This window comes from Oncorhynchus nerka, linkage group LG17, assembly GCF_034236695.1.
Source record: "Oncorhynchus nerka isolate Pitt River linkage group LG17, Oner_Uvic_2.0, whole genome shotgun sequence".
Lineage (NCBI taxonomy): Eukaryota > Metazoa > Chordata > Actinopteri > Salmoniformes > Salmonidae > Oncorhynchus > Oncorhynchus nerka.
The window spans coordinates 15,258,372-15,282,252 of record NC_088412.1 but is presented as its reverse complement, the minus strand read 5'-3'; the positions used below and the strand labels follow the sequence as shown (position 1 = coordinate 15,282,252).

The 23,881-nt window shown below is 43.2% G+C and overlaps 1 protein-coding gene across 1 annotated transcript in view; it reads left to right on the top strand.

The window, feature by feature from the left end:
• The window catches only part of LOC115144762 (dual specificity protein phosphatase 8-like), a 129,044-nt gene that overhangs the window by 15,011 nt on the left and 90,152 nt on the right, over positions 1 to 23,881 (top strand). The gene's annotated exons all lie outside the window — the stretch shown is intronic.

The following is a 23,881-nucleotide window of genomic DNA, read 5'->3' as shown; positions in this document are numbered from 1 at the left end:
AGTTAGAGTAACAATGATCCAAGGTTTTACCACCCCTGGTTGCGCAATCGATATGCTGATAAAATTTAGGGAGTCTTGTTTTCAGATTAGCTTTGTTAAAATCCCCAGCTACAATGAATGCAGCCTCTGGATAAATGGTTTCCAGTTTGCAAAGAGTTAAATAAAGTTCGTTCAGAGCCATCGATGTGTCTGCTTGGGGGGGGATATATACGGCTGTGATTATAATCGAAGAGAATTCTCTTGGAAGATAATGCGGTCTACATTTGATTGTGAGGAATTCTAAATCAGGTGAACAGAAGGATTTGAGTTCCTGTATGTTTCCTTCATCACACCATGTCTCGTTAGTCATGAGGCATACGCCCCGCCACTCTTCTTACCAGAAAGATGTTTGTTTCTGTCGGCGCGATGCGTGGAGAAACCCGTTGGCTGCACCGCCCCGGATAGCGTCTCTCCAGTGAGCCATGTTTCCGTGAAGCAGAGAACGTTGCAGTCTCTGATGTCCCTCTGGAATGCTACCCTTGCTCGGATTTCATCAACCTTGTTGTCAAGAGACTGGACATTGGCAAGAAGAATGCTGGGGAGTGGTGCGCGATGTGCCCTTGTCCTGAGTCTGACCAGAAGACCGCTACGTTTCCCTCTTTTTCGGAGTCGTTTCCTTGGGTCGCTGCATGCGATCCATTCCGTTGTCCTGTTTGTAAGGCAGAACACAGGATCCGCGTCGCGGAAAACATATTCTTGGTCGTACTGATGGTGAGTTGACGCTGATCTTATATTCAGTAGTTCTTCTCGACTGTATGTAATGAAACCTAAGATGACCTGGGGTACTAATGTAAGAAATAACACGTAAAATAACAAAAAACTGCATAGTTTCATAGGAACGCGAAGCGAGGCGGCCATCTCTGTCGGCGCCGGAAGTAAGAGTAAAAACAAATCATTCTAAATGTAGTAAATATACTAAACAACATGTATTCAATGTCTTAAACAGATCAAAATAAATCCAGTACAACTTCAAATCATCAGTATTGTAATGAAGAAAATAGCAGACTGGATATTTCCCAAATAAATTGTTTAATCTTTTTATGTAGCTACAACATTTACATGAGATATGTGAACACTATGGGCATGTTGACTTTAGGATGTTTAAAGGTACAACAGGTACAACATCATTATTTACATGAGCCAAGTGATAACCGAGCAATAAATTAACCAATGGAAGTTTGAAAGATAATTAACAAAATGTTAATAATTAAAACAAAAATGAAATCAAACCCAGTTCAGAACTATTGCCTTTTTGTGTGGACTTTGGAGATGGCAGCCCTGTGGAAGTCCTTCGTCCAAAGCTTGTTGAATACATGCACTGAAACATTCAGAAAACAAAACATAATTAGGATACTGAAAATTATTTATATTTTGGCATCTTAAAGGGTAGAAATTGATTTATGCCTAATATGGCAATTAATATTATTTTTCCAAAATCAATGATTCTTACTCAAAAATATGCTTGGTTAAAAATAACCCCATTTGTGTTATGCATCTAACCCGGCACCTTGGGTTGATTCGACTATATTGCAGGGTTAAAACAACCCAGTGTGTTGGGTTGTGACATAAACCCGGCACCTTGGGTTGATTCGACTATATTGCAGGGTTAAAACAACACAGTGTGTTGGGTTGTGACATAAACCCGGCACCTTGGGTTGATTCGACTATATTGCAGGGTTAAAACAACCCAGTGTGTTGGGTTGTGACATAAACCCGGCACCTTGGGTTGATTCGACTATATTGCAGGGTTAAAACAACCCAGTGTGTTGGGTTGTGACATAAACCCGGCACATTGGGTTGGGGGATTGAACCAGGAGCTGGGTAATTCATATAAACCTTGGGTTATTTTCAGTGTCATCCTAATTACAAATTTGCTTGTATATTTTGGCCTTTACTACCATCCCATCCCCTCCCTTTCTTACACACAGAATCAGGATACAATGTTGAATTTCAACTAATTCATTTCTATTGCTGTAACGGTTTTCTAGGTGTGGTGAAGGAGAGTCGGACCAAAACGCAGCGTGTAGATTGCGATCCATGTTTAATAAACAACGTAAACACGAATAAACACAAACACTACAAAACAAAGAATGTAAATAACGAAACCAAAACAGCCTATACTTGTGTGACCTAACACAGCGACAGGAACAAAGACACTAAGGCCAATCACCCACCACAAACTCAAAGAATATGGCTGCCTAAATATGGTTCCCAATCAGAGACAACGATAAACACCTGCCTCTGATTGAGAACCACTCCAAACAGCCATAGACTTTGCTAGATAACCCCACTAGCTACAATCCCAATACATACACACCAAAACCCCAAGACAAAACACACCACAATATAAAAACCCCATGCCACACCCTGGCCTGACCCAATACATGAAGAAAAACACAAAATACTTTGACCAGGGCGTGACAATTGCCAGCATTTCAGCACATACATCTCGTCAGAGAATGTACAAGAATATATAAAAAAAAGTTAATATCACATTGAAACAAAGCCCTATTGTCTAAATAGGTATTATTTCACAAGATAAGATTTCATAAGATAGGACTGATTATGAGAAATTATTTATATTATTTCATGAACCAATTGATATTCACATTCACTGACACACGTCGGCCATCTTAGGTGAGAGCACACACCATGCTGTTTTTCTATAGAATAATGGTCTACATTTGGGTCGAGTTAAAACAATGTTACACAAAACATTTGAAGGTCACTCTACTAAAGACATGGACTAATGACTCATTACTTAATAACTGTATTTCATTCATAAATGCACTTTTACAATCCCCAAAATGTAACATTTGTTTTTCAAATCAATTGTTGTGTTTGAATGAAAGTGTACCAGAACACACTTCAGTAGTTGAACTAAAGGCAAATGAGCCACATACCATACTGTAGCAAAAAGCAGGCACAAATGCATAAAAAAACTAACTAAAAGTCCATTTAAAACTTCTTATGGATCAAATCCCGTTAGCGGGATCGATTTGACAACATCCGGTGAAATGGCAGAGCGCCAAATTCACATTAAATTATTAGAAATATTTCACTTTCATACAATCACAAGTGCAATACACCAAAATAAAGCGTAATTTCTTGTTAATCCAGCCACCATGTCAGATTTCAAAAAGGCTTTACGGCAAAAGCAAACCATGCTAATATCTGAGGACAGCACCCCATCAACAAACACATGACAATCATATTTCAACCCGCCAGGCGCGACACAAAACTCAGAAATAACTATATAATTCATGCCTTACCTTTGAAGATCTTCTTCTGTTGGTACTCCAATATGTCCCATAAACATCACAAATGGTCCTTTTGTTCAATTAATTCCGTTGTTATATCCCCAAAACGTCCATTTATTTGCAAAGTTTGATTCAGAAAGACACCGGTTCCATCTCGCCCAACATGACTGCAAATGATCTATTAAGTTACCTGTAATCTTGGTCCAAACATTTCAAACAACTTTCCTAATCCAATTTTGGGTATTTTAAAACGTAAATAATTGATCAAATTTAAGACGGGATAAACTGTGTTCAATGGCGGATAAAATCAAAGTGTAGCGAGCTTCAGGTCGCGCGCCCCAAACAAAAGAGTCCACTTGGCTCGTCTCCCAGAAAGGAAAGGGCTACTTCTTCATTACTCAAAGGAAAAACATCAACCAATTTCTAAAGACTGTTGACATGTAATGGAAGCCATAGGAACTGCAAGCATATTTCTATTAAAATGGGAAACCTAATTGAAAACAGATTGACCTCAAAAAAAAAAATCCCTGGATGGATTGTGCTCGGGGTTTTGCCTGCCAAATCAGTTCTGTTATACTCACAGACATTATTCAAACAGTTTAGAAACCTCATTATTAGTAGAGTGTCTACTAATAATATGCATATCCTAGCTTCTGGGCCTGAGTAGCAGGCAGTTGACTTTGGGCACGCTTTTTATCCGGACGTGAAAATACTGCCCCCTATCCCAGAGAGGTTTTAACAGAGCTATTAATAGTGCCTTAAGCATGTTAGCATTGGAACGAGACACTCATGGCTCATCCATCGATTGATCTATAAAATGAAAGGAACACCAGAGGGCTGTGCTTCCTCCTGTCACTTCTCACACTACATAGCTATTTTTCCCTCAACATCAGACATCCCCTAACTTGGACACTCTCTAGCGGTTGGAGAATTAAATCACCTCGAGCTCAACATTTAAATGGCCTGGAAAATAATTTAACATTTTGCGACTAAAGACACCCTTCTAGCTAGCTGACCACCGATGTTCATTGGAGTTTATGTAAGTTAAGGTTTTGAGAGGTTTCAAAAAACATTTTGTGGGACATGCTGTATATTGTAAAAAAAATTTTTACCTAAATGATTCATACTCATTTATATTAGTATTTTAGTATTAAACTGTTATCTACTTTCTCAAAACATCAGATTCATCTGTAAAACAAATAATGGGGCATTATTTGGTTACAACACTGAGGAAGATGTTGGTGAAGCACCATTTTTAGGAGTCTACAGGAGGGCGCACCGGGCTACGCAATGAAAAGTTGACAGGCAAGTCATGTTGTTTTACTGGAAGGCTAGCCAACTGGTAAACTATCTAGTAAACGAGGTTGGTGTCTCTTTTTTTAAACAAAATTAAACGGATATATCTTGCAATTGAACAACATAGTAAGGTGGACAATAACTGGGGACTGTATGCCTAATAAAGATGTATTTCTTTTGCAAAACCGCTTATTGAAAAGCTGATAGTAGTAGCATTTCCACAGAAATGTCGAACATGCTAATGGCTAACCGGTTAACTAACATTTTTAAGACACCAATAATCCCAAAACATTGATGGCTTGATCACAAAATAACACTGTTGAAGGTAATATATTTCTTAAACGCTGTTGAGTATGCCGATTATATGGGGTGCTACGCTACAAGAGCAGATACTTATCCAGTATTGTTCAGTGGAAAAAATACATGCTCGTTGTACTATTGGTTATCGATGACAATGTGGAAGACGGAAAAGCTCTGTCCCCATTTTCAAAAAGTAATTTCTCAATTTTACTTATCCTCACACTTTGGAATCAAAGAGGCCGGGGTCCACTCATTTAGTGCATCTTTACAAAGCTGTCCATTCATTGGCATTGAACTCTGCATTTAAGTACAGAAATAAAGAAATGTTAGAAAGAGCTAGCCAACTAAACTAGGCTACATCAAGTTTAAGGTAAACTCCTAACGTTAGCTAGCTAACAAAATTTCACAAGTCCGATTAAAGCTGCCACTGTCAGAAAACCAGTACACGGTTACACTAGCTAACTCAATAAATCACCATGCAAACATGAGATAAGCCTGCCAAATAGCATAGTTAAGTTTACCCAGATGGAGAATAAGTAAAATCTAGCTATGGTAACATAGCTTGCCAGCTAACTTAGCTAACTTTAGCTAATAAGGGAAACATTGTCCGAGACCAGAAGAAGTGTGAGACTAAGCTAGCTAAGGTAGCTTGCTAGCTATCTACCGTTACAGACACTGACATAGTTAGCAAGCTAGCCAAATGTCTAGCCAAATACCAAGGTATCTGGCTAGACTGTGAACACTCCTTCCAGACTCATATTAAAAATCTTCAATCCAAAATTAAATCTAGAATCGGCTTCGTATTTCGGAAAAAAGCCTCCTTCACTCATGCCGCCAAACCCTCGTAAAACTGACTATCCTACCGATCCTCAACTTCGGCGATGTCATTTACAAAATAGCTTCCAATACTCTACTCAGCAAACTGGATGCAGTCTTTCACAGTGCCATCCGTTTTGTCACCAAAGTCCCTTATACCACCCACCACTGCCACCTGTATGCTTTAGTCAGCTGGGCTTCGCTACATATGCATCGCCAGACCCACTGGCTCCAGGTCATCTATAAGTCTATGCTAGGTAAAGCTCCATCTTATCTGAGCTCACTGGTCACGATAACAACACCCACCCGTAGCACGCGCTCCAGCAGGTATATCTCACTGGTCAGCAGGTATATCTCACTCCCAAAGCCAACACCTCCTTTGGCCGCCTTTCCTTCCAGTTCTCTGCTGCCAATGACTGGAACGAATTGCAAAAATCACTGAAGCTGGACACTTATCTTTCCCTCACCAACTTTAAACATCAACTATCTGAGCAGCTAACTGATCGCTGCAGCTGTACATAGCCCATCTGTAAATAGCCCACCCAATCTACCTCTTTTGCACACCAGTATTTCTACTTGCATATCACCATCTGCTCATCTATCACTCCAGTGTTAATTTGCTAAATTGTAATTACTTGCTACTATGGCCTATTTATTGCCTTACCTCCTCACGCCATTTGCACACGCTGTATATATACTTTTTCTTCTTCTTCTATTGTGTTATTGACTGTACGCTTGTTTATTCCATGTGTAACTCTGTGTTGTTGTTTGTGTCGCACTGCTTTGCTTTATCTTGGCCAGGTCACAGTTTTAAATGAAAACTTGTTCTCAACCAGCTTACCTGGTTAAATAAAGGTGAAATGACCTATTTAACCTGAATGACCATTAAACTCATAATTCATAATAATTGTTACTTAACGTTTTCATGGTTTTCAGTCAGCCAAAATCTGTCGAAATAACTTTCCCCGGTTTCCACTCGTCAGTCACTCAGTCGCACTAGAACTGGAATACTTGCACGTATTCTGGTGGACTTAATGTATTGGTGGTGTCACGCCCTGACCTTAGAGAGCCTTTTTACGTCTCTATTTGGTTTGGTCAGGGTGTGATTTGGGTGGGCATTCTATGTTCTTTATTTCTAGGTGTTGTATTTCTATGTTTTGGCCGGGTATGGTTCTCAATCAGGGACAGCTGTCTATCGTTGTCTCTGATTGGGAATCATACTTAGGCAGCCTTTTCCCACCTGTGTTTGTGGGTGATTATTTTCTGTTTTGTGTTTCTGCACCTGACAGAACTGTTCGTTGTCGTTTTGCTCTTTGTTGTATTAAGTATTATGAGTGATTATCCTTCTCCCAATACAGCCTCTTCCAACGCCACGTGCTAGCTAACATACTACTGAATTGTACCACTAGCATATTGACATGTATATTGGTATTAAACAACAAGAACATAATCATCTAAAAATATTCAGTACTGTTCAAAAGTTTGGGGTCACTTAGAAATGTACTTGTTTCCATGAAAACATACATGAAATGAGTTGCAAAATGAATAGGAAATATATTCAAGACTTTGACAAGGTTATAAATAATGATTTTTAATTGAAATAATAATTGTGTCCTTCAAACTTTGCTTTCGTCAAAGAATCCTCCATTTGCAGCAATTACAGCCTTGCAGACCTTTGGCATTCTAGTTATCAGTTTGTTGAGGTAATCTGTTGAGATTTCACCCCATGCTTCCTGAAGCACCTCCCACAAGTTGGATTGGCTCGATGGGCACTTCTTACGTACCATATGGTCAAGCTGCTCCCACAACAGCTCAATAGGGTTGTGATCCGGTGACTGTGCTGGCCACTCCATTATAGACAGAATACCAGCTGACTGCTTCTTCCCTAAATAGTTATTGCGTAGTTTGGAGCTGTGCTTTAGGTCATTGTCCTGTTGTAGGTCATTATCTTGCCGTCCACAGGGTATGGCACGGCGTTGCAAAGTGGAGTGATAGCCTTCCTTCTTAAAGATCGCTTTTACCCAAAGCACCCCCAGACCATCACATTGCCTCCACCATGCTTGACAGATGGCGTCAAGCACTCCTCCAGCATCTTTTCATTTTTTCTGCGTCTCACGACTATTCTTCTTTGTGATCCGAACACCTGAAACTTAGATTTGTCTGTCCATAACACTTTTTTTCCAATCTTCCTCTCTCCAGTGTCTGTGTTCTTTTTCCCATCTTAATCTTTTCTTTTTATTGGCCAGTCTGGGAAGAAAAAAAATCTGCAACTTTTGCAACTATGCTGCATCCCGGAGTCTCTTCTTCACTGTTGATGTTGAGACTGGTGTTTTTGCAGGTACTAAACTAAGCAAAAAAAGAAATGTCCTCTCACTGTCAACTGCGTTTATTTTCAGCAAACTTAACATGTGTAAATATTTGTATGAACGTAACAAGATTCAGCAACTGAGACATAAACTGAACAAGTTCCACAGACATGTGACTAACAGAAATGGAATAATGTGTCCCTGAACAAAGGGGGGGTCAAAATCAAAAGTAACAGTATCTGGTGTGGCCACCAGGTGCATTAAGTACTGCAGTGCATCTCCTCCTCATGGACTGCACCAGATTTGACAGTTCTTGCTGTGAGATGTTACCCCACTCTTCCACCAAGGCATCTGCAAGTTCCCAGACATTTCTGGGGAGAATGGCCCTAGCCCTCACCCTTCGATGCAACAGGTCCCAGACGTGCTCAATGGGATTGAGATCCGGGCTCTTCGCTGGCCTTGGCAGAACACTGACATTCCTGTCTTGCTGGAAATCATGCACAGAACAAGCAGTATGGCTGGTGGCATTGTCAAGCTGGAGGGTCATGTCAGGATGAGCCTGCAGGAAGAGTACCACATGGAGAATGGAGGAGGATGTCATGGAGGAGGATGTCTTCCCTGTAACGCACAGCGTTGAGATTACCTGCAATGACAACAAGCTCAGTCTGATGATGCTGTGACACACCGCCCCAGACATGACGGACCCTCCACCTCCAAATCGATCACGCTCCAGAGCACAGGCCTCGGTGTAATGTTCATTATTTCGACGATAAACGTGAATCCAACCATCACCCCCGGTGAGACAAAATCGCGACTCGTCAGTGAAGGGCACTTTTTTCCAGTCCTGTCTGGTCCAGCGATGGTGGGTTTGTGCCCATAGGCGACGTTGTTGCCGGTGATGTCTGGTGAGGACCTGCCTCAGCAGACACCACAAGCCCTCAGTCCAGCCTCTCTCAGCCTATTGCGAACAGTCTGAGCACTGATGAAGGGATTGTGCGTTTCTGGTGTAACTCGAGCAGTTGTTGTTGCCATCATGTACCTGTCCCGCAGGTGTGATGTTCAGATGTACCGATCCTGTGCAGGTGTTGTTACACGTGATCTGCCGCTGCGAGATCGATCAGCTGTCCGTCCTGTCTCTCTGTAGTGCTGTTTTAGGCGTCTCACAGTACGGACATTGCAATTTATTGCCCTGGCCACATCTGCAGTCCTCATGCCTCCTTGCAGCATGCCTAAGGCACGTTCACACAGATGAGCAGGGACCCTGGGCATCTTTCTTTGGTGTTTTTCAGAGTCAGTAGAAAGGCCTCTTTATTGTCCTAAGTTTTCATAACTGTGACCTTAATTGCCTACCGTCTGTAAGCTGTTGGTGTCCAAACGACCGTTCCACGGTTTCAATTTCATTCATTGTTTATGGTTCATTGAACAAGCATAGGGAAACCGTGTTTAAACCCTTTACAATGAAGATCTGTGAAGTTATTTGGATTTTTACGAATTATCTTTTTTTTCTGAGTTTATTTAATGAAGCTGCCAGTTGAGGACTTGTGAGGCATCTGTTTCTCAAACTATACACTCTAATGTCCTCTTGCTTCAGTTGTGCACCGGGGCCTCCCACTCCTCTTTCTATTCTGGTTAGAGCCCATTTGTGCTGTTCTGTGAAGGGTGTAGTACACAGCGTTGTACCAGATCTTCAGTTTCTTGTCAATTTCTCGCATTGAATAGCCTTAATTTCTCAGAACAAGAATAGACTGACGAGTTTCAGAAGAAAGTACTTTGTTTCTAGCCATTTTAAGCCTGTAATTGATCCACAAATGCTGATGCTCCAGATACTCAAATAGTCTAAAGCCAGTCTAAATAGCCAGTTTTATTGCTTCTTTAATCAGAACAACAGTTTTCATCTGTGCTAACATAATTGCGAAAGGGTTTTCTAATGATCAATTATCCTTTTAAAATTATAAACTTAGATTAGCTAACACAATGTGCTATTTGAACACAGGAGTGACGGTTGCTGATAATGGGCCTCTGTAAACCTGTTTAGATATTCCATAAAAAAATGTGCCATTTCCAGCTACAATAGTCATTTCCAACATTAACTATGTCTACACTGTATTTCTGATCAATTAGATGTTGTTTTAATGGACAATTTTTTAAATTTTCTTTCAAAAACAAGGACATTTCGAAGTGACCCCAAACTTTTGAACAGTAGTGTAAGTGTTTAGTCAAATCATTACTTAGCTAACTATCTATCACATGAATTGTGCAAAAATATGATACTTAACGTTAGTTAGCTAAGCGCTAGCCAGTCCGTCAGTGGCGCTGACAGATTAAACTGGTATCAACAAAATGTGTTTCACTCTGTCCCATAAAACATGACATTGCTAACTATGCATGTTTGCCATTATTTGCAATAAATATTGTCATTGCCAAAGGTTTGCTGCAGATTCACCACTAATGGCAAACGTTTGCAAAATCACATTTGTCACTAACTAACAGGATGTTTGCAGCAACAAATTAATTTTGGGGAATTTGTAAATAACTAGGTTACAAAAATGTACAAATGTGGGAGTAATGATTAATAAATGATGAATAAACTATTTACTAATCCATTATAAATGCTTTATCATGTGGAGGTATTATAAAGTGCTACCACACCCTTTCACAGCAAATGATAGAGGGGACCTTTGCCCTAACACGTCTGAGGACAGACAGACAGACAGACAGACAGACAGACAGACAGACAGACAGACACACACACACACACACACACACACACACACACACACACACACACACACACACACACACACACACACACACACACACACACACACACACACACACACACACACAGCAGTGCCAGCTGCCAGTGCCAGTCAATGACATCATATCACCATTGAGTGTTATCTTTACTGACGGGGTTGTTTGTACAGTCTTTAAATCCTGCTGATGGACTAAAGCTTTGATGGTTCGAACCAGCACTCACCTGCACCTACAGAGCCTTCACAACGTATTCATACTCCTTGACTTGTTCCACATTTTGTTGTGTTACAGCCTGAATTCAAAATGGATTCAATGGGTTTTTCTCTCACCCATCTACACACAATACCTCATTATGACAAAGTGAAAATATGTTTTTAGACATTTTTGTTAATTCTTTGAAATTAAATACAGAAATATCTTGTTTATATAAGTATTCACACCCCTGTCAATACATCACCTTAGGCAGTGATTAAAGCTGTGTTTTTCTGGTTAAATCTCTGAGCTCTTTCCACACCTGGATTGTACACTATTTGAACATTCTTGTTTGTTAAATTCTTCCAGCTCTATCAAATTGGTTGTTGATCATTGCTATACAGCCATTTTCAAGCCGTGCCATTGATTTCCAAGTTGATTTCAGTCATAACTGTAACTCGTCCACTCAGGAACATTCAATGTCGTCTTGGTAAGCAATTCCAGTGTACGGTGCATTCAGAAAGTATTCAGACCCCTTTTTTCACATTTTGTTACGTTACAGCCTTATTCTAAAATTGATTAAATATTTTTTTCCTCATCAATCTACATATAATGCTACATAATGACAAAGCAAAAACTGTTTTTTTGACATTTGTGCAACTATATAAAAACTCCCCAGAAACATTTACATAAGTATTCAGGCCCTTTACTACTTTGTTGAAGCACCTTTGACAGCGATTACAGCCTCGAGTATTCTTGGGTATGACTTTAAAAGCACACCTGTATTTGGGGAGTTTCTCCCATTCTTCTCTGCAGATCCCCTCAAGCTCTTTCAGATGGATGGGGAGCGTCGCTGCACGTCTATTTTCAGGTCTCTCCAGAGATGTTCGATGGGGTTCAAGCCCGGGCTCTGGCTGGGCCACTCGAGGACATTCAGAGACTTGTCCCGAAACCAGTCCTGCGTTATCTTGGCTGTGTGCTTAGGGTCGTTGTCCCGTTGGAAGGTGAACCAAAAAATGTCTGCAGCACTGAAGCTCCCAAGAACACAGTGGCTTCCGTCATTCTTAAATGTAAGAAGTTTGTTGGAACCACTGGACGCCCTGCCAAACTGAGTAATCGAGGGAGAAGGGCCTTAGTCAGTGAGGTGACCAAGAATCTGATGGTCACTCTGACAATGCTCCAGAGTTCCTCTGTGGAGATGGGAGAACCTTCCAGAAGGACAGCCATCTCTGCAGAACTCCACCAATCAGGCCTTTATGGTAGAGTGACCAGACGGAAGCCACTCCTCAGTAAAAGGACGATGACACCCCGCTTGGAGTTTGCCAAAAGGCACCTAAAGACTCTCAGACCATGAGAAACAAGATTCTCTGGTCTGATGAAATCAAGATTTAACTTGGCCTGAATGCAAAGTGTCATGTCTGGAGGAAACCTGGCCCCATCCCTACGGTGAAGCATGGTGGTGGCAGCATCATTCTGTGAGGATATTTTTCAGCAGCAGGGACTGGGAGACTAGCCGGGATCGAGGGAAAGATGAACGTAGAAAAGTACAGAAAGATCCTTGATGAAAATCTGCTCCTGAGCGCTTAGGACCCCAGACTGCTGCGAAGGTTCCAGAGTTTAAGAGGATCTGCATAGAAGAATGGGAGAAACTCCCCAAATACAGGTGTGCCAAGCTTGTAGCGTCATACCCATGAATGCACTGTTTGTCTGAACAAAAATATTAACACAAAATGTAAAGTGTTGGTCCCATGTTTCATGAGCTGAAATAAAATATATAAAAAATGTTCCATATGCAGAACAAGCTTATTTCCCTCAAATGTTGTGAGCAAACTTGTTTACATCCCTGTTAGTGAGCATTTCTCCTTTGCCAAGGCAATTCATCCACCTGACGGGTGTGGCATATCAAGAAGCTGATCATTACACAGGTGCAACTTGTGCTGAGGGCAATAAAAGGCCTCCGATATGTTGTGTCACACAACACCTTGCCACTGTTGTCTCACGTTTTGAGGGAGTGTGCCATTGGCTTGCTGAATGCAATCATTTCCAACAGAGTAGTTGCCAGAGAATGATCACACCCATCATTATTGTATTTTGCTGGAAGATTTTTTTTAAATGGTTTGTTTCAATATCTTTGTTTGTGCATTTACTTTGATTATGTATCTTCATATGTTACACAAAGATAAATAACATACCTTTTCTAAATGAATCCAATCAGTTAGTTAGATTTCTTTTGCACCCGTTACTGTAATGTTTGTTCCAGTTCAGATGATTTGGGTAGTCCCAACCCGGACTCTCATTCTGAGTGCATGTTGCATTTGAATGAAACATCTTATGGTGTCTGGATTCTAACACATCACTTTACAAGCCAGCAAAATGTGACTTGTGGGTAGGGTGGCACAATTCTGTTAACTTTGGCAAAATTCCCAGGATTTCCAGAAATTCTGGTTGGGCATTTACTGGAACGGAAGCAGGAAATTCAACCAGGATTTTGGAATCATCTGGGAGTTTTGTAAACCTACTTGCAAGCCTTATAACAAATGGTATGAAGGATGACCTTACAGGGTACTTGTGATGTTACATTTGATAGCAGAGCTCTGAGGAATGCTTCAAAATGGCTATGCAGTGTGCCGATCCCTGTATCACTTCATCCATGTTTAGAATTGTTTTCATCACCTGCATCCTGTATTCAAAATGACTGCCAAGGTTGGGCAGACTAAGCTACAAGACTACCTGAAGTATCTAAAGTGGAACAACCATTTTAGTAACAGGGGCAATAAATCCAAGCAACATATTGAATTAGTTTAGAACATTTTATAATTTATATTTGTGTAGCATAAGGTGATTAAAATAAAAAAATCAATCATGCACAAACAATTTAAAAAAAGAAACCTGCAATATAGTTTGCTGGAAAATATGATAATGATGGTAGTGGTTTTGATTCAAAGTGATGTGTATGAGTTTCAGGCTCCTGTATCAGGGTAAAAGTAGGCCCTCAAAATAACGCTTATTTTGTTGATTATTTTTGAATGATACCATATTCACTTAGGATCTCACTTGGTGAAGTACATATAACCAAAAATGTCTCTGTCACTAACAAATACAGTCATTTGTGGTAACTCTACAATTTACTCGAGGCAAGGCACTCTGGGAAATATTTGAATAAGGCTTTACACTAAGCAGTATGTTAATTTAACACTGTTCCCATGTCTACATGGGTCCACAGACTCAACACTGTCAGTATTCATGTGTTTGTTTTTAAACACGGGTATGTATATATGCTGTGTCTGTCTTTTATGCAGCAGTAGTTGAAATCATTAGGTTTCGACCTAGAACATTTTATGCTCTCACTGCGGGCCATTTTCCCTACTGCCTGTGTCATGTTTGTTGCTCATAATGTCCTATTTGAAGCCAGACCTCTCGTTATTGTACACAGATAAAACACCCGCTGAGAGGCAGATCTGGGGGGGTGTGAGGTCTTAGACTCACAGGCCAGTAACAGAGGGAAAAACGCTCTCCCACTCCCTCCCTCCCTTCTTCTCTTTCTGTGGAGGAGGTAAGAGAAAAGAGACTCTACTTATATCCTGCTGTGATGCTCTCTCTCAATTTCAATTTAAGGGGCTTTATTGGTATGGGAAACAAATGTTTACATTGCCAAAGCAAGTGAAATAGACAATAAACAAAAGTGAAATTAACAATATAAAATTAACAGTAAACATTACACTTACAAAATGTCCAAATGATCAGAGATACTTCATCTCTCTGTCTCTCTCTCTGTCTCTGTCTCTGTCACTGTCTCTCTATTTCTGTCTCTCTCTGTCTCTCTCTCTGTCTCTGTCTCTGTCACTGTCTCTCTATTTCTGTCTCTCTCTCTCTCTCTCTCTCTCTCTCTCTGTCTCTGTCTCTCTATTTCTGTCTCTCTCTCTCTGTCTCTCTCTCTCTCTCCCTCTCTCTGTCTCTGTCTCTCTATTTCTGTCTCTCTCTCTCTCCCCCTCAATTCAATTTGCTGTATTGGCATTACGTAACAACGTACATATTTCCAAAGCATGCTTTGGAGATTAAGTTAGACATTTACAATATTAACGTAATTAAAATAATAATAATCAAGATTGCCAACGGGACAATCAGTAACAATAATAATCAAGGGTAAAAATAACCATACAATTAACAATAACAATGGCATGAAGGACATGTGCAGGTTGGTTTGTCTCTCAATCTCTCTGTCTCTCGCTCTTTCTCTCTCCATCTCTCTGCTCGCTCTCCCTATCTCCCTCTCTCGCTCTTGCTCTCACTCTCCTCAATTCAATTCAAAGGGCTTTATTGGCATAGGAAACATATGTTAACATTGCCAAAGCAAGTGAAATAGATAATAAACAAAAGTGAAATATACAATAAAAAATGAACAGTAAACATTACACTCACAGAAGTTTAAAAGGAATAGAGACATTTGGAATGTCATATTATGCCTATGCACAGTGTTATAACTATACAAATGCAAAATGGGTTGTATTTACAGTGGTGTTTGTTCTCCACTGGTTGCTGCTGTGATGGCACACTGTGGTATTTCACCCAGTAGATATGGGAGTTTATCAAAAGTTGATTTGTTTTTCAAATTCTTTGTGGGTCTGTGTAATCTGAAGGGAATGTTTGTTTCTAATATGGTCAAACATTTAGCAGGAGGTTAGGAAGTGCAGCTCAGTTTCCACCTCATTTTGTGGGCAGTGTGCACATAGCCTGTCTTCTCTTGAGAACCAGGTGTCCTTTCGGCGGCTTTTCTCTATAGCAAAGCTATGCTCACTGAGTCTGTACATAGTCAAAGAGTTCCTTCATTTTGGGTCAGTCACAGTGGTCAGGTATTCTGCCACTGTGTACTCTCTGTTTAGGGCAGTTGTTTTTTTTAGGGCAGTAGTTTGCTCAGTCGTTTTGTAAATTCTTTCCAATGTGTCAAGTAATTATACTTTTTGTTTTCTCATGATTTGGTTGGGTCTAATTGTGTTGCTCTCCTGGCACTCTGTGGGGTCTGTTTGTGTTTGTGAACAGAGCCCCAGGACCAGCTTGCTTAGGGGGCTCTTCTCCAGGTTAATTTCTCTGTCGGTGATGGGTTTGTTATGGAAGGTTTGGGAATCGCTTCGTTTTAGGTGGTAGTAGAATTTAACGGCTCTTTTCTGGATTTTGATAATTAGCAGGTATCGGCCTAATTCTGCTCTGAATGCATTATTTGGAGTTTTACGTTGTACACAGAGGATATTTTTGCAGAATTCTGCATGCAGCCTCAATTTGGTGTTTGTCCATTTTGTGAATTCTTGGTTGGTGAGTGGACCCCAGACATCACAACCATAAAGGGTCATATCCGCTCCGGGCAGCCGAGCGGAAATGGAGGAAAACTCGCCTCCCTGCGGACCTGGCATCCTTTCACTCCCTCCTCTCTACATTTTCCTCCTCTGTCTCTGCTGCTAAAGCCACTTTCTACCACTCTAAATTCCAAGCATCTGCCTCTAACCCTAGGAAGCTCTTTGCCACCTTCTCCTCCCTCCTGAATCCTCCTCCCCCTCCCCCCCTCCTCCCTCTCTGCAGATGACTTCGTCAACCATTTTGAAAAGAAGGTCGACGACATCCGATCCTCGTTTGCTAAGTCAAACGACACCGCTGGTTCTGCTCACACTGCCCTACCCTGTGCTCTGACCTCTTTCTCCCCTCTCTCTCCAGATGACATCTCGCGTCTTGTGACGGCCGGCCGCCCAACAACCTGCCCGCTTGACCCTATCCCCTCCTCTCTTCTCCAGACCATTTCCGGTGACCTTCTCCCTTACCTCACCTCGCTCATCAACCTCATCCCTGACCGCTGGCTACGTCCCTCCCGTCTTCAAGAGAGCGAGAGTTGCACCCCTTCTGAAAAAACCTACACTCGATCCCTCCGATGTCAACAACTACAGACCAGTATCCCTTCTTTCTTTTCTCTCCAAAACTCTTGAACGTGCCGTCCTTGGCCAGCTCTCCCGCTATCTCTCTCAGAATGACCTTCTTGATCCAAATCAGTCAGGTTTCAAGACTAGTCATTCAACTGAGACTGCTCTTCTCTGTATCACGGAGGAACTCCGCACTGCTAAAGCTAACTCTCTCTCCTCTGCTCTTATCCTTCTAGACCTATCGGCTGCCTTCGATACTGTGAACCATCAGATCCTCCTCTCCACCCTCTCCGAGTTGGGCATCTCCGGCGCGGCCCATGCTTGGATTGCGTCCTACCTGACAGGTCGCTCCTACCAGGTGGCGTGGCGAGAATCTGTCTCCTCACCACGCGCTCTCACCACTGGTGTCCCCCAGGGCTCTGTTCTAGGCCCTCTCCTATTCTCGCTATACACCAAGTCACTTGGCTCTGTCATAACCTCACATGGTCTCTCCTATCATTGCTATGCAGACGACACACAATTAATCTTCTCCTTTCCCCCCTCTGATGACCAGGTGGCGAATCGCATCTCTGCATGTCTGGCAGACATATCAGTGTGGATGACGGATCACCACCTCAAGCTGAACCTCGGCAAGACGGAGCTGCTCTTCCTCCCGGGAAGGACTGCCCGTTCCATGATCTCGCCATCACGGTTGACAACTCCATCGTGTCCTCCTCCCAGAGCGCTAAGAACCTTGGCGTGATCCTGGACAACACCCTGTCGTTCTCAACTAACATCAAGGCGGTGGCCCGTTCCTGTAGGTTCATGCTCTACAACATCCGCAGAGTACGACCCTGCCTCACACAGGAAGCGGCACAGGTCCTAATCCAGGCACTTGTCATCTCCCGTCTGGATTACTGCAACTCGCTGTTGGCTGGGCTCCCTGCCTGTGCCATTAAACCCCTACAACTCATCCAGAATGCCGCAGCCCGTCTGGTGTTCAACCTTCCCAAGTTCTCTCACGTCACCCCGCTCCTCCGCTCTCTCCACTGGCTTCCAGTTGAAGCTCGCATCTGCTACAAGACCATGGTGCTTGCCTACGGAGCTGTGAGGGGAACGGCACCTCAGTACCTCCAGGCTCTGATCAGGCCCTACACCCAAACAAGGGCACTGCGTTCATCCACCTCTGGCCTGCTCGCCTCCCTACCACTGAGGAAGTACAGTTCCCGCTCAGCCCAGTCAAAACTGTTCGCTGCTCTGGCCCCCCAATGGTGGAACAAACTCCCTCACGACGCCAGGACAGCGGAGTCAATCACCACCTTCCGGAGACACCTGAAACCCCACCTCTTTAAGGAATACCTAGGATAGGATAAAGTAATCCTTCTCACCCCCCTTAAAAGACTTAGATGCACTATTGTAAAGTGGCTGTTCCACTGGATGTCATAAGGTGTTTGTAAGTCGCTCTGGATAAGAGCGTCTGCTAAATGACTTAAATGTCAAATGTAAAATGTATATCTCTCTATCGCTCTCTCCCTGCCTCTCTCTCACTCCTCTCTACCTTTCTCTGTTGTACCTATGCAACACCTGCATTGTTAATGGTAAAAACAGCAGTATAGTAGTGTAATGCTGCTGCCTGCTGGCTGGTGAAGGGGGAGGCACTGAGTCTTTTCATATGCTGCAGTATGTCAACTCCAGAGGTTATTGACCTCTAACAATGCAGTAATCATTCTCTCTCTCTCTCTCTCTCTCTCTCTCTCTATCTCTCGCTCTCTTCAATTCAATTCAAGGGCTTTATTTTCATGGGAAACATATGTTAACATTGCCAAAGCAAGTGAACCCAGATGGTATCAGTGGACTCAAATGGGTATCAGTGGACTCAGATGGGTGTCAGTTAACTCAGATGGGTATCAGTGGACTAGCTTGGTATCAGTGGACTCAGATGGTATCAGTGGACTCTGATGGGTATCAGTGGACTCAGATGGTATCAGTTAACTCAGATGGGTATCAGTGGACTCAAATGGGTATCAGTGGACTCAGATGGTATCAGTGGACTCAGATGGTATCAGTGGACTCAGATGGGTATCAGTTAACTCCGATGGGTATCAGTGGACTAGCTTGGTATCAGTGGACTCAGATGAGTATCAGTGGACTCAGATGGTATCAGTGGACTCAGATGGTATCAGTGGACTCAGATGGTATCAGTGGACTCAGATGGGTATCAGTGGACTCAGATGGGTATCAGTAGACTCAAATGGGTATCAGTGGACTCAGATGGTATCAGTGGACTCAGATGGGTATCAGTTAACTCAGATGGGTATCAGTGGACTAGCTTGGTATCAGTGGACTCAGATGGGTATCAGTGGACTCAAATGGGTATCAGTGGACTTAAATGGGTATCAGTGAACTCAGATGGTATCGGTGGACTCAGATGAGTATCAGTGGACTCAGATGGTATCAGTGGACTCAGATGAGTATCAGTGGACTCAGATGGTATCAGTGGACTCAGAATGGGTATCAGTGGACTCAGAATGGGTTCAGTGGACTCAGATGGGTTCAGTGGACTTAAATGAGTATCAGTGGACTCAGATGGTATCAGTGGACTCAGATGGGTATCAGTTAACTCAGATGGGTATCAGTGGACTAGCTTGGTATCAGTGGACTCAGATGGTATCAGTGGACTCAGATGGTATCAGTGGACTCAGATGGTATCAGTGGACTCAGATGGTATCAGTGGACTCAGATGGGTATCAGTGGACTCAGATGGGTATCAGTGGACTCAAATGGGTATCAGTGGACTCAGATGGTATCAGTGGACTCAGATGGGTATCAGTTAACTCAGATGGGTATCAGTGGACTAGCTTGGTATCAGTGGACTCAGATGGGTATCAGTGGACTCAAATGGGTATCAGTGGACTTAAATGGGTATCAGTGAACTCAGATGGTATCGGTGGACTCAGATGAGTATCAGTGGACTCAGATGGTATCAGTGGACTCAGATGAGTATCAGTGGACTCAGATGGTATCAGTGGACTCAGATGGGTATCAGTGGACTCAGATGGTATCGGTGGACTCAGATGAGTATCAGTGGACTCAGATGGTATCAGTGGACTCAGAATGGGTATCAGTGGACTCAGAATGGGTTCAGTGGACTCAGATGGGTTCAGTGGACTTAAATGAGTATCAGTGGACTCAGATGGTATCAGTGGACTCAGATGGGTATCAGTTAACTCAGATGGGTATCAGTGGACTAGCTTGGTATCAGTGGACTCAGATGGGTATCAGTGGACAGAATGGGTATCAGTGGACTCAGAATGGGTTCAGTGGACTCAGATGGGTATCAGTGGACTCAGATGGGTATCAGTGGACTCAAATGGGTATCAGTGGACTCAGATGGTATCAGTGGACTCAGATGGGTATCAGTTAACTCAGATGGGTATCAGTGGACTAGCTTGGTATCAGTGGACTCAGATGGGTATCAGTGGACTCAAATGGGTATCAGTGGACTTAAATGGGTATCAGTGAACTCAGATGGTATCGGTGGACTCAGATGAGTATCAGTGGACTCAGATGGTATCAGTGGACTCAGATGAGTATCAGTGGACTCAGATGGTATCAGTGGACTCAGATGGGTATCAGTGGACTCAGATGGTATCGGTGGACTCAGATGAGTATCAGTGGACTCAGATGGTATCAGTGGACTCAGAATGGGTATCAGTGGACTCAGAATGGGTTCAGTGGACTCAGATGGGTTCAGTGGACTTAAATGAGTATCAGTGGACTCAGATGGTATCAGTGGACTCAGATGGGTATCAGTTAACTCAGATGGGTATCAGTGGACTAGCTTGGTATCAGTGGACTCAGATGGGTATCAGTGGACAGAATGGGTATCAGTGGACTCAGAATGGGTTCAGTGGACTCAGATGGGTATCAGTGAACTCAGATGGGTATCAGTGGACTCAAATGGGTATCAGTGGTCTTAAATGGGTTCAGTGGGCTCAGATGGGTATCAGTGGACTCAGATGGTATCAGTTGACTCAGATGGGTTCAGTTGACTCAGATGGGTTCAGTGGACTCAGATGGGTATCAGTGGACTCAGATGGGTTCAGTTGACTCAGATGGGTATCAGTGGACTCAGATGGGTTCAGTTGACTCAGATGGGTTCAGTTGACTCAGATGGGTTCAGTTGACTCAGATGGGTTCAGTTGACTCAGATTGGTATCAGTGGACTCAGATGGGTTCAGTGGGCTCAGATGGGTATCAGTGGACTCAGATGGTATCAGTTGACTCAGATGGGTTCAGTTGACTCAGATGGTATCAGTTGACTCAGATGGGTTCAGTTGACTCAGATGGTATCAGTTGACTCAGATGGGTTCAGTGGACTCAGATGGGTATCAGTGGACTTAGATGGTATCAGTTGACTCAGATGGGTTCAGTGGACTCAGATGGGTTCAGTGGACTCAGATGGGTATCAGTGGACTCAGATGGGTATCAGTGGACTCAGATGGGTTCAGTTGACTCAGATGGGTTCAGTTGACTCAGATGGGTTCAGTTGACTCAGATGGGTTCAGTTGACTCAGATTGGTATCAGTGGACTCAGATGGGTATCAGTGGACTCAGATGGGTATCAGTGGACTCAGATGGTATCAGTTGACTCAGATGGGTTCAGTGGACTCAGAATGGGTGTCAGTGAACTCAGATGGGTTCAGTGGACTCAGAATGGGTGTCAGTGAACTCAGATGGGTTCAGTGGACTCAGAATGGGTGTCAGTGAACTCAGATGGGTTCAGTGGACTCAGATGGGTTCAGTTAACTCAGATGGGTTCAGTGGACTCAGATGGGTATCAGTGGACTAGCTTGGTATCAGTGGACTCAGATGGGTATCAGTGGACTCAGATGAGTATCAGTGGACTCAGATGGGTATCAGTGGACTCAGATGGTATCAGTGGACTCAGATGAGTATCAGTGGACTCAAATGGGTATCAGTGGACTTAAATGGGTATCAGTGGACTCAGATGGTATCAGTGGACTCAGATGGTATCAGTGGACTCAGATGGGTATCAGTTAACTCAGATGGGTATCAGTGGACTAGCTTGGTATCAGTGGACTTAAATGGGTATCAGTGGACTCAGATGGTATCAGTGGACTCAGAATGGGTATCAGTGGACTCAGAATGGGTTCAGTGGACTCAGATGGGTTCAGTGGACTCAGATGGGTATCAGTGAACTCAGATGGGTATCAGTGGACTCAAATGGGTATCAGTGGTCTTAAATGGGTTCAGTGGGCTCAGATGGGTATCAGTGGACTCAGATGGTATCAGTTGACTCAGATGGGTTCAGTTGACTCAGATGGTATCAGTTGACTCAGATGGGTTCAGTGGACTCAGATGGGTATCAGTGGACTTAGATGGTATCAGTTGACTCAGATGGGTTCAGTTGACTCAGATGGGTTCAGTGGACTCAGATGGGTTCAGTGGACTCAGATGGTATCAGTTGACTCAGATGGGTTCAGTTGACTCAGATGGTATCAGTTGACTCAGATGGGTTCAGTGGACTCAGATGGGTATCAGTGGACTCAGATGGTATCAGTGGACTCAGTTGGGTATCAGTTGACTCAGATGGGTTCATTTACATTTACATTTAAGTCATTTAGCAGACGCTCTTATCCAGAGCGACTTACAAATTGGGTCAGTTGACTCAGATGGGTTCAGTTGACTCAGATGGGTATCAGTGGACTCAGATGGGTATCAGTGGACTCAGATGGGTTCAGTTGACTCAGATGGGTTCAGTTGACTCAGATTGGTATCAGTGGACTCAGATGGGTATCAGTGGACTCAGATGGGTATCAGTGGACTCAGATGGTATCAGTTGACTCAGATGGGTTCAGTGGACTCAGAATGGGTGTCAGTGAACTCAGATGGGTTCAGTGGACTCAGAAGGGTTCAGTGGACTCAGAATGGGTGTCAGTGAACTCAGATGGGTTCAGTGGACTCAGATGGGTTCAGTTAACTCAGATGGGTTCAGTGGACTCAGATGGGTTCAGTTAACTCAGAATGGGTGTCAGTAAACTCAGATGGTATCAGTTGACTCAGATGGGTTCAGTGGACTCAGAATGGGTGTCAGTGAACTCAGATGGGTTCAGTGGACTCAGATGGGTTCAGTGGACTCAGAATGGGTGTCAGTGAACTCAGATGGGTTCAGTGGACTCAGATGGGTTCAGTTAACTCAGATGGGTTCAGAGGACTGCTGTACTGGAGGTTGTGTTTAAACGCAGACTAGGTGGTCAGGTTGAGATGCTCTCTCCCCTCTCAGATGGGTTCAGTTAACTAGGTGGTCAGGTTGAGATGCTCTCTCCCCTCTCAGATGGGTTCAGTTAACTAGGTGGTCAGGTTGAGATGCTCTCTCCCCTCTCAGATGGGTTCAGTTAACTAGGTGGTCAGGTTGAGATGCTCTCTCCCCTCTCAGATGGGTTCAGTTAACTAGGTGGTCAGGTTGAGATGCTCTCTCCCCTCTCAGATGGGTTCAGTTAACTAGGTGGTCAGGTTGAGATGCTCTCTCCCCTCTCAGATGGTCACTGACCACAAAACAGTTAAGACGGGGAACAACAGTCTTTTACAGGTGTTGTAGAGGTGTTAGAAACATGACACGACATACTGTACACATCCATCCATTCTGGACTCATCCATCCATTTTGTACTCATCATTCATTCTGTACTCCTCCACCCATTTTGCACTCATCATCCATTTTGTACTCATCCATCCATTCTGTACTCCTCCTTTCTGTACTCATCCATCCATTCTGTACTCCTCCGTTCTGTACTCATCCATCCATTCTGTACTCCTCCATTCTGTACTCATCCATCTATTCTGTACTCATCCATCCATTCTGTACTCCTCCGTTCTGTACTCATCCATCCATTCTGTACTCCTCCATTCTGCACTCATTCATCCATTCTGTACTCATCCATTCTGTACTCCTCTATCCCGATGGGTCAGGAAAAACATGCATCAGTCACCTGTGTATCTGTCGGCCAAGAC